Source organism: Balaenoptera acutorostrata, chromosome 7 (genome assembly GCF_949987535.1).
Source record: "Balaenoptera acutorostrata chromosome 7, mBalAcu1.1, whole genome shotgun sequence".
NCBI lineage: Eukaryota > Metazoa > Chordata > Mammalia > Artiodactyla > Balaenopteridae > Balaenoptera > Balaenoptera acutorostrata.
In genome coordinates this window covers 19137664-19149454 of record NC_080070.1, presented here as the reverse complement: position 1 = coordinate 19149454, position 11791 = coordinate 19137664, and positions in this window count along the sequence as shown.

Below are 11791 nucleotides of genomic sequence, written 5' to 3'. Positions count from 1 at the left end.
CACTACCCAAGGACTGGGTGTGATGAGGACCTGGGTAGGGAATGACAGCTCTCCCCTCTGAGAGCAGCTCCAGGCAATGGGAGAAACTTGGTCTGGGGACAGAAAACATGGAGACCTAGAGACTGGCACTAGGTTTGCTCTCAACTTGTCAACAAGAGGCTCTAGGCTGAGAGTCTTTGAGGCCCAGCCTGACCCATAAGGTCTAAGATGCTCTCCTTCAGCAGCCTTTGTGACCCAGAGGGGCCATAAGTCATGAGGCTTGCTTTCCTGTATTCCCTGCATACATTTTAACTGGTCCCCAGATCTTTCTAGACATTTTCCATGTTGATGGTTGAGTCATTAGAGCAGTCCCCGATGGCTGAATGTACTACCTAGAAAAATTGTGCAATAGCAACTAGCACTTGGGTGGAAGTTATTCTGTGCAGGCTCTGCTTAACTGCTTTATACACATTAGTGAATGGAGAAGGTACTGTCATCATTCTCATTTTATGGATAAGGAAACCCAGGCACAGAGTGGTTAAGCAAGTTGCTTAAGGTCACACAGCTGTAAGCGGTAGAGCTGGACTTCAAACCTAGATGGTTTGGCTCTGGAGCCCATGTGTTAAACCACCACGCTTCACTCTCTGTCATAAAACAAATAATAATAGCAGTGGCACAGTAATACCATATATGGGAACTTCTGGTCATTCTGAGCAAGGAGAGTTTTGAGCCCTTAGGAGAGGGGCGATTAAACAAGGAGGCAGGTGGTGGGGGGTTGTCAGAGTATCTTAGGGTACTAAGGGGCCGTGGAGGATGTTACAGCTACTGTATACATGTATGGCTGCCACTGTATCTATTTCTCTCTAAAAATTAACAGCAACAAAGAAACAGGATCATTTGCAACTTTAAAAAGAAGCTAGCAGCTATAGGAATCTGGAAATAATATCCCCTTAACTCAAAGGACTGATGCATTGGTTTAAAAGGGGTTGACTTTAAAGCTGGTATGTGAGTTTACTGGGGCCATTGGCAGGGATGTTAACAATTTATGGAATGCATTTTTGGAAAGGATTAGGGGAAAAACATGTTGTGTCTTACAAACCCAGAGTTAGGAATACAGCTCTAAGGGGTGAGCCTTAAATATCAAGCTTTCAGTATGCATAGTTTTTAAGGGAATCGGTTTGCCTTCCCTCTTCTCTTTCTTTTCTTTTTCAGATCTTACCCAAAGGATCAAATTCAGGCCATACCGGATGTGCCCAAATCATTTCCATCTGACGCCCAGGACAGCCCAGGAGGCCTGGCCTTGAGGAGCAACCCCCAGTGAGCACTATTTGTGAAGGGACCAAGATAGAACCACGTCAGTCGTTTCTGGTCAGGCAGGTCCCGGGCCCCGCCAGCATTGGCTCACTGCTATTCCTCTGTCAGCTGAGTTTTAGAAATAGGCTGCTGTTTACATTCTGGCCATGGACTGAAATAAGAAAAAAGAAGCTTTTCATTTCTATTCTAATTCCCTCCCTCCTTCTCCCTCCCCATTGTACAAATGACATGCTTCCCACCAAGTAGAGGTGATTTATAACAGATGGGTAAACTGAGGCACAGAGCAGTTGACTGATGTGTCCTGGCTCTGCTTGACTGTTGTATAACAAAGAAAGGCACACAGATTTCTCTGTCCAGAGCAAAATGCCTGGTCGCTAAGAGAGTGTTCAATCAAAAGGAAAACACCAGGCTTTTAAAAGAATCCCTTTGTTGCTATTTCTGGGAATGGTGCTTGGAGCCCACCTGCCTGGCCCCAGATTTTCACAGCTCGCTGAAACACAGAGAGCCTTTTAGTTCTGTTTTCACCTCCACAGTGACCAACATTATCAGACAAAATACACCTGGCAGGAAGGATTTCCAGCTGCTCTTGAAGGCAGCAGTGATTGCATCAAGGGCGGAGGTTGGGCACGCTAGTATTTACCATTGAGGCAGTGTCCAAACTGAATGAGACGGAAGACGGGACTGGCAGCCCGCAGCAATGGGCAGGGTGTGCACAGAACCTCTGCTTCTGCTGGAAGAGAATCTGATGGGAGAGGCTTGTTTTACTGCAGACAGTGGTCCTACCCCAGGAAGGACCCTTAGACAACCCTACATCCAGCCCTCTAAGTTGTTTTTCTTTTTAAAGACTGTACTTTTTTTAGAGCAGTTTTAGTTTCACAAAAAAATTGAAAGGAAGGTACAGAGCTTTTCCATATATACGCCCCTACCCCTACACATGTATAACTTCCCCCAAGATCAGCATCACTCACCAGAGTGGTACACTTGTTACCAAGGATGAACCTACAATGACACCTCATAATCATCCAGAGTCCATAGTTTACCTCAGGGTTCATTCTTGGTGTTGTATATTCTGTGGATTTGGACAAACATATAATGATATACATCCATCAGTATAATACCATACAGAGTATTTTTATTGCCCTAAAAATCCTCTAGACTCTGCCTTCTCATCTCTCCTGCCCCTCCCTGACCCCTGGCAACCACTGATCTTTTTACTATCTCCATAGTTTTGTCTTTTCCAGAATTTCATAGAGTTGGAATCATACTGTATGTAGCTTTCTCAGATTGGCTTTTTTTCACTTAGTAATATGCATTTAAGTTTTCTCCATGTCCTCTCACGGCTTGATGGCTCATTTCTTTTTAGTGTCAAATAATATTAAATCGTCTGGATGTGTCACAGTTTATTTATCCATTTACCTACTAAAGGACATCTTTGTTGCTTCCAAGCTTTGGCAGTTATGAACAAAGCTGCTATAAACATCTAGGTGCGGGTTTTCGTGTGGACGTAAGTTTTCAGCTATTTTAAGTAAATACCAAGGAGTGCAACTGCTGGATCATAAGGTAAGAGTATATTTAGTTTTGTAAGAAACCACTAAACTGTCTTGCAAAGTGGCTGTACCCCACTGGTGCATTCCCACCAGCAATGTATGATAGTTCCTGTATATGATGTGGAGCATATTTTCACATGCTTATTTTCCACCTATGTGTCTTTGGTTAGGTGTCTGTTAAGATCTTTGGCCCATTTTTAAATTGTTTCCTTGTTGATTTTTAAGAGTTCTATGTATTTTTGGATAACAGTCCTTTATCAGATGTGTCCTTTGTGAATATTTTCTCCCAATCTGTGGCTTGCCTTCTAAGTCTCTTGACACTGGATCCCCCAGAGCAGAACTTTTTAATTTTAATGAAGTCCAGCTTATCAATTATTTCTTTCATGAATTGTGCCTTTGATATTGTGTCTAAAAAGATATCACCATGCCCAAGATCATATAGGTTTTCTCCCATGTTATTTTCCAGGAGTTTTATAGTTTTGTGTTTTAAATTTAGATCTATGATCCATTTTGAATTAATTTTTGTGAAGGGATATAAAGTATGTGTCTGGATGCATTTATTTTGCATGCAGATGTCCAATTGTTCCAGAACCATTTGTTGAAGAGACTACCTTTGCTCCATTGTATTGCCTTTGCTTCTCTGTCAATGATCAGTTGACTATATTTAAAGGGGTATATTTCTGGGCTTTCTATTCTATTCCATTGATCTATCTGTCTATTCTTCCACCAATACCACACTATCTTGATTATTGTAGCTTTAAGGTGTCTTAAAGTCAGGTAGCATGAGTCCTACAACTTTGCTCTTCTATTCAATATTGTGTTGGCTATTCTGGATCATTTGCCTCTCCATGTAAACTTCAAAATTAGTTTGTTGATATCCGTAAAATAATTGCTGGAATTTTGACTGGGAGTGCATTGAATCTGTAGATCAAGTTGGGAAGAACTGACATCTTGACAATATTGAGTCTCCCTATCCATGAACATGGAGTCCATTTCCTTCATTTTTTAGGATGTTTGAAAAGGACTGGTGAGAGAGGACATCTTTGCGTTGTACCTGATTTTAGTGGGAAAGCTTCAAGTTTCTCACCATTAAGTATAATGTTAGCTCTAAGAGTTTTGCAGATAGTTTTTAGCAAGTTAAGAAAGTTCCACTCTATTCCCAGTTTACTGAGAGGTGTTTTTTTTGAAGTGTATACAAAAATGTTTAATGACTATATACAAAAACATGCAAATATAAATGATGAACTGGATAAAACATTTATCATACATAAGACAGTCCAAGAATTAAAATACTCACTAACAAGATAGCTAAAGGAGGATTTTTTGGAGATTTTTTTTCATTGAAGTATAGTTGATTTACAATATCATATATAAGTTTCAGGTGTACAACATAGTGATTCACAATTTTAAAAGATTATACTCCATTTATAGTTATTATAAAAGATTGGCTATATTCTGTGTGCTCTACAGTTACTGAGAGTTTTTGTCATGTGTGAGTGTTAGGTTTTGCTAAATTCTTTTTCTGCATCTGTTGATATGATCACATGATTTTTCTTTTTTAGTTTGTTGATGTGATGGATTTTTTTTTAATATAAAATTCTAAATGCATGAAAAATGTTATTTTAAAGAATAAGATGTTTTCATCATCTAAATTACTTGTTCTTGCTACTTAAATCAAGACTTTACAGAGAGACCTCTGTATTTTGTATCACACAGAGCAATCTGCTCAGTACTGGTCACATTTCACTTTCTAGAAATCAAATAAGTCACATCAGTAAGGATTTATGAGCACCATTTGTGTGCAAAACACAGTGCCTGACATCAAGAAGAATGCCAAGTAGCATATCCCTACAGTAGTGTTTACAATTTCTACTTTGAAATCATTTTAGAAGTTCCAAAGGAGTTGCAAAGTTAGTGCATAAGGTTGCTGTGCTTCACCCTGCTTTCCCCAAAGATAACAGTATACATAACCTTAATAAATTATCAAAACTGGGAAACAACCCTCTAGCCTTACAGATGAAAATATGGAAGCCTGGGAAGGCTGGGTGACTTGCCCAGAGGCACACAGTGTGTGAGCAACTCTGGGGTCTCCCACAGGCACACCCCTCACCCCACTGGGGCAGGCAAAGAGTGACTGGCAATGTCGAGGTTTGTCTGAGTCCAGCTTCGGGCGCTGATGAGCTGGATGACTTTGGACAAGTTTCTTAAACTCCCTAAGCATCAGTTTTCTCATCTGTAAAATGGAGATAATAATAGTACCTACCTTGAGGGGTTATTCTGGAGACAGAGAAAGTGTATGCAAAATGTTTGATACAATGTCTGACATATAACAAAAATCCAGTTTTATTGGAGGCTTCCTCTGTTCCTGGCACTGTTCCAGGTGCTTTGCATGTTAAAGTATTTGATCCTTATAACAAATCTAGAACACATCATCATCAGTTTACAAATGAGGAAAGTGAGGCACAAAGCTGTCACAGACCTAGTGAGGGACAGAGTTGGGACTCAAAGTTAGGCAGTTTGGGTTGAGGGGTGTTGCTTCAACATCCCACAGTCAAGACTTAAGGAGCAGAACCACCGCAGTTGCTGTTCTAGCACCTTGCCTCTCAGCTGGACCCACTGGCTGGCTGGACCAGCTTCTCTAAGCCATCTTACTTGTTCCACCTGCATGTGAACTTGAAGGCAGGCACTTATCATTTGGCCACCATAAGCCTAGTGGTTAATAAGCTACTGGGCTGACTTCACTAAGCTCTGGGGTCTTGAAGGAGCTCAGCAATCATCCAGTCTGAGCATTCCTACCTTTCCATCACCAGAAACTCCTTTCATTATCTCCCCACTTTTCTCCACCTCTTGGGTCCCCTTTGTCTGAAGAGATTTTGCTATCAAAATCTTATATTTGTTAATTAGTTGAGCTGTGTTTCCATTTTTTTTTTTTTTAATTTTACACTTTATTTATTTATTTATTTTTGGCTGTGTTGGGTCTTTGTTTCTGTGCGTGGGCTTTCTCTAGTTGCGGTGAGCGGGGGCCACTCTTCATCGTGGTGCGCAGGCCTCTCACTATCACGGCGTCTCTTGTTGCGGAGCACAGGCTCCAGACGCGCAGGCTCAGTAGTTGTGGCTCACGGGCCTAGTTGCTCCGCGGCATGTGGGATCTTCCCAGACCAGGGCTCGAACCCGTGTCCCCTGCATTGGCAGGCAGATTCTCAACCACTGCGCCACCAGGGAAGCCCTATGCTTCCATTTTTAAAAAATTAATCAAAGCTATATACAATTAACAAATAGAGATATTGAGCAGCAAAGGATAACCAATGTCATCACACTGGTTTAAGAGAATTCTAGCCAAAAGCAAACAAAATTTGACATTTTAATGAGCCTATGCAGTCTTAGCAGGCAGGGGTAGGACTTCAATGTGACTTCTAAAAATGCTGAAAATAGCTTGAGGACTCCTAAGGGTTTAGGAATCCCAGGGAATTAATCCAGTCCCAAAAGACTCTAAAGATTCCAGAAAATCCCCTACAAAATATAAATACGCTTTGTTATATGTGCTTTATGTTGGCCCAAATCCCCTTTTCCATATCTTAATCCCATTCTACCTTAAAGTTTGATATTTACATGGGAACCTCTAAAATTTAAGGATATCCAATTGCATTAAAATATTTCTATGCACATATGGTACCCAGGTGCATAATAAATGTAGAAATCATTATTTCAAAAATAGTGGCATGTTGTTTATTTTCTGGTCATTCAATCTGTCTACCTATCCACATATTTTCAGCCATTTTCCCTCTCCTATTCAGCCTTTAGCCCCATTTGCCATATTCCTTTCTTTGCTATTAAGTCTGAGGTGCAGTAAACAAGCATTATGTTAGTTAGGGTTCCCCACAGAAACAGAAGCAATAGTGTATATATATATATATAGAGAGAGAGAGAGAGAGAGAGACAGAGAGACAGAGAGACAGAGAGACAGAGAGAGACAGAGAGACAGAGACAGACAGAGACAGAGACACAGAGACAGAGAAATGGAGACAGAGAGAGGCAGAGAGTTTACTTTAAGGAATGAACTTACATGATTGTGGGGACTGGCAAGTCCAAAATTTGCAGAACAGGCTGGCAGCCTAGAAATTCCAAGAGTTTGATGTAGTGACTCAAGTCTGAAGGGAGCTTGGAGGCTGAATTCCTTCCTCTTCCAGGGACTTAAGTCTTTTCTCTTACAGCCTTCAACTGAGTGGATGAAGCCCACCCACACATGGAGAGTAATCTGTTCTACTCTAAGTTTACTGATTTAGATGTTAATCCATCTTAAAAATATCTTTACAGCAATATCTAGATTGGTTTTGATGAAACAACTGTGCACCATAGCTAGCCATGATGACACAGAAATGTAACTATCATATGTAAAAGTACTGTATTTAGCCTTGGGGCTGAAAGATGTATATAACCTTGTCCCTGAACTTAAGGAGTTGATAGTCAAGTAGAGAAGTGAAGAAGTGAAGAAATGATTTTGGCAAACATCATATTCAGGAGTGAATACAAAGCTAAGACCAAGAAGGGTAGACTTCAGGCCAGTATGAGAAGGTTATGCTTTAACAGGTACAATCTGAGCTGAATTTTAAAGGCTGAGAAGAGGCTCGCCCAGAGGAAAGGCATCCCAATGATGGAGAAGTGAAAGGATGTGGACAACTGTGAATGGCTTGATATGACGGAGGTGGGGTGTGTGGGTGTGAGGGTGGAGCCGCTGGGATGAGGATAGAAGGATGCTGAGGCACAGACTGTGAAGTGAGGGTTGTAGGGAGTTTTACAGAGGAAGCAGAAGCTCCCTGCGCACCTCTGGCTGTTTCTATCAGGGAATGGTATCAAGGCCTCCACACAGCAGGCAGTGAGGCTTCCTGAAATTATTCCAGCTGGACATTCCCTCGGAAGTGATCACTGATGATTTTCACCCAAGGAGGTGCCTCCGGCACCACTGTATGTGGTAAGGGATGGGCGGGACTCTGGAGGCTCCCCGCTCCCTTTTCGAGTTACGCACTCCAATGCTGTACATATTTCATGGGGCTTTTTGACTTCCGGTCAGTGGCTTTTTTTCATGACGGCCCCTTTTCTGGGCAGCCTTCATGCTTGCCTCAGTCCAGGAGCTGTGGGAGGCACTGGGATTTCAGAATATTCCAACCTCACTGCCTGTTTACACTTCCCCACTCTTCCTTCAGACAGTCCTCCTCTAGGTGAGACAAAATAAAAATAGTGCTGGAGAGGTTCACACCTTAATGTGATCAGAGAGCACCTTAATTGGGACCATTTGTTATCCAGCTGGTTCTGCCTGGTGAGCCAAATTCCCTGGCCAGAGTCCCAGGCTTGCGGGGTGGGCGGCAACTGCAGCTGGGTGGAGGGGTCTGAGCAGGGGCTGTGGGCATAGGTAGAATTCCCGTATAGGACATGACTTACATGCCTCAGTGAGGATCTGGGGTGGAAGGTCGAGTGAGGGATAATGTGCCCAAGACCCTTCGTGCATCTGAACATAGGTGTGAGGACCCTCTTCCCTCTGATGGGTCCTGGTGCGGTTACTATAGGAGGAGTTCTTCCGGAGGAAAAACTAAAATAAAAGCAAGACAAACACGAAATCTTCTTTCCCTCATTCTTCTCCCAAAGTTTTGGAAACAGTCGTTCCTTCCTTATGAGCTAAAGTTAGCTCTTTCACATTAACGCCGAGTGGAAAGAAATAACATCAAATGAACGGTCGACTATATCAATGAACGTTTTCAGTTCTGGATAGGGAAACTGACATTTTAGGTAAAATAATGTACATGGCAAATTGGGAAGTTCAATATTTTTTGCACAATAACTTTTACTCTCTTAAAATATCAGAAAAGTGGGACTTCCCTGGTGGTCCAGTGGTTAAGAATCAGCCTTCCAAAGCAGGGGACGCGGGTTCGATCCCTGGTCAGGGAACTAAAATCCCACAGGCTGCGGGGCAACTAAACCCACGCACTCTAGAGACCATGTGCTTCAACTAAGGAGAAGCCCGAACACTGCAAGGAAGAGCCTGTGTGCAGCAACTAAGACCCGACTCAGCCAAATAAATAAATTAAATATTTTAAAAAATTAGAAAAGCAGAACAAAGATGTCCTATGCAAAAAGGTAAGCTTTATAAATAAGCAGGGAAATAAAGGTACAGGATCAGTGAGCTGGGAAGACTTGAGAGATCATCCAGCCCCCAGAGGAAGATCTCTGTTCAGAGAGACTGTTTGCTTCACTAAGTTCACACAGCTAACAAGTAAAATTAAGGGAGAAACACATTAGTCTATTGATAGCACTTGTTCCTCTACATAATGTTGCCATCTAGATTTTTGACCATTGCTTATCCATTTTGGAAGCCTACTTGACAATGTGATGGAACTTTCAGGAATCCATACAGCAAAAAATAGAGCCAATTTCACTCCATTTTTCGTTGGCTCGTTTTGGTGGAATGTATACACAATTCACCACCAGACACCATTGCATAGTCTGAAAGGAGTAAGGAGTGAAAGAGATTTTATGCTCAATCTCTCAGTAGAGGAAAGCACTGTGACATGCATCCCCAAGGGTCTGATTGAATTTTGGGGGGTTTTAGGTGTGTTAGTGGGATTTGTGGCATGAAAAGAGATAAACGAGGAGTTAAAAGGAATTGCTGCTTTCTGGAGATCAAGAATGCCCTGAAGTCGGACATAACTACACTGAACTCTGGTCTACTCTTCTTATAAGGTAGGTGCCATCAATTGGTTACTTTTGTGAGGAAGGTACGTGTTCTATCTAAAAGAGAGACATAATTAGTTTGTTCAACTAAATGACTCTTGCTACAGACTGAATGTTTGTGTCTCCTGCCCCCAAATTCATATGTTAAATGCTAATGCCCAATATGATGGTATTTAGAGGTAGGGCTTTGGGATGATAAGGTCATGAGGGTGGAGCCCTCGTGAATGGGATTAGTGCCCTAGAAAAAGAGGCCCTAGAAAGATCCTTACTCCTTTTGCCATGTGAGAACGCAGCAAAAAATTGTCCATCTATGAACCATGAAGAAGGCTCTCACCAGACACCAGATCTGCTGGCATGTTGATCTTGGACTTCTAAGAACTAAAAGAAATAAATTTCTGTTGTTTATTAGCTGCCCAGTATATGGCTTTTTTTTTTTTAACAGCAGCCTGAATGGACTCAGACAACTCTTTGTGAAGAGATGTTGTAACAAGTCAACAAAGAAATATGAAAACAGCTGGGCTATGCAAAAAACTTGCATATTTACCATGATATTTGTTGAAGTGGAATTTTACCTGGCCATAGCATAATGAAAGCACAGAAGTTCTTACCTTTGCAGCAAATAATTTGTTGGGTTTTATACAGTCTTAGGCTTTGACACAGATCTTCATAACCCTTCTGTCATGAAACCAGGATGGAACCCATCTCCCTACCCCAGGGATATGGGAGATATGGATATGGGAGAAGAGATGAAACTGACTAATTATTGGTGATGACGAGGCTGTAGGTCAAAGGTAGGGACAGGGGGATACTTTTAAGATTTTGAACACTTTCTGTTTTGTCAAAGACACCCTGAGGCACCCCAGACAACCCAAGCAAGAAGCAAAATGAGGGATCCTTTGCCTCCAGTCAGATATCTATACAGGTCAGGGGAGCAGCCTCACAAGAGTCAGAGAGATAGGCTGTCTTCCTGCCCAGTCACCACGAGATGACAGAGTCAGAGGGTCACTCAGATCTGTTTGTTGAATACTTGAGCCCCCTAAACTCCAGAATGACTTCTTGAAGAGGAAGAGAGCAGGAGGATTCTATAGAGGGCAGCCTTATGAAGACTCTGGGGGTCCCCAGCTGGCTCTGGCCCTGTACACAGCCACTCAGCAGTATTATTCAGTACCGGTCACTGGCAGAATACTGAGGGAGTTAGAAGAGCTGTGAAGGTTCTCCCCATTCCTAAGGGTATGTATTGACACAGAACCAGTCAATAGAAATGCAAGTGACCAAGACATTTACCCTCAACCTCAGCTGCCCAGAGACAACACAAACACCCCTGCCAACTCTTTGGTGAGACACGCATCCAATCATAGAACTGGAAGCAGCTCAGCAATCACCTTGAACAAATCCTCTTTCCAATTTACAGATGAAGGAATAGTGCCCAGAGAAGAGAAGTTCTGTACCAACAGAATTAGGAAGAGGCAGAGTTGGGAGTTGGAATAGAATCCCAGGCTTCTGGAGTCAACCAGGGCTCCCTGTCCTGTCCATGCTACCTGCCTCTTCTTGTGAGTCATGGGAAAGAATGAAGTGACAGAGGCCAAATAACCCTACAATCTGGGTTTTAATCTCCTCTCTGATGTAATTAGTGTTTCCGAATAGTCAAGACAGTGTTCAGCTTTGCCTATTTTTCTACCCACAAACTGACAGAAGAACAAAATCACAAGCATAGCATAAGGATAGCCTTGCCCCTAAACTTTACATGTGTCTTCCCAACATAGTTATGCCAGGCTGTCTTCCACTCTTAGCTCAGCTTTCTCACTAAATCTATGCACCATGGAGCGTGGAGGTTAAAGCAGAAGTGCTGGAGCCAGACTGCCTGGGTTTGAACCCCACCATTTCCCCTGTTGGCTCTGTGACCTTGGGTAAGTCCCTTAACCTCTCTCTCCTTTAGTTTACTTTCTGGGAAAATAAGGAGGTAGGATCAGGTCCTTTCAAAGGTGCTGCTTAGCTCTGATGTGACTGTGATTTTATTTACTAAAATATGTGAGAAATGACCAATATGCCAGTTGGAGGAGGGGATGGGTCAGGAGAGCAAGCATTGGGAGAGAAAGATGGACCAAAGAGCCTTTTCACTCCACTGAAAAACAGCTGCTCTTGTTTCTCTTTGCCTTGCGTGGGGGTGTCCCCAACAACAGAGGAAGAGGAACACAGGAACTTTGAATTGTTGTTATATAGGAGGACCG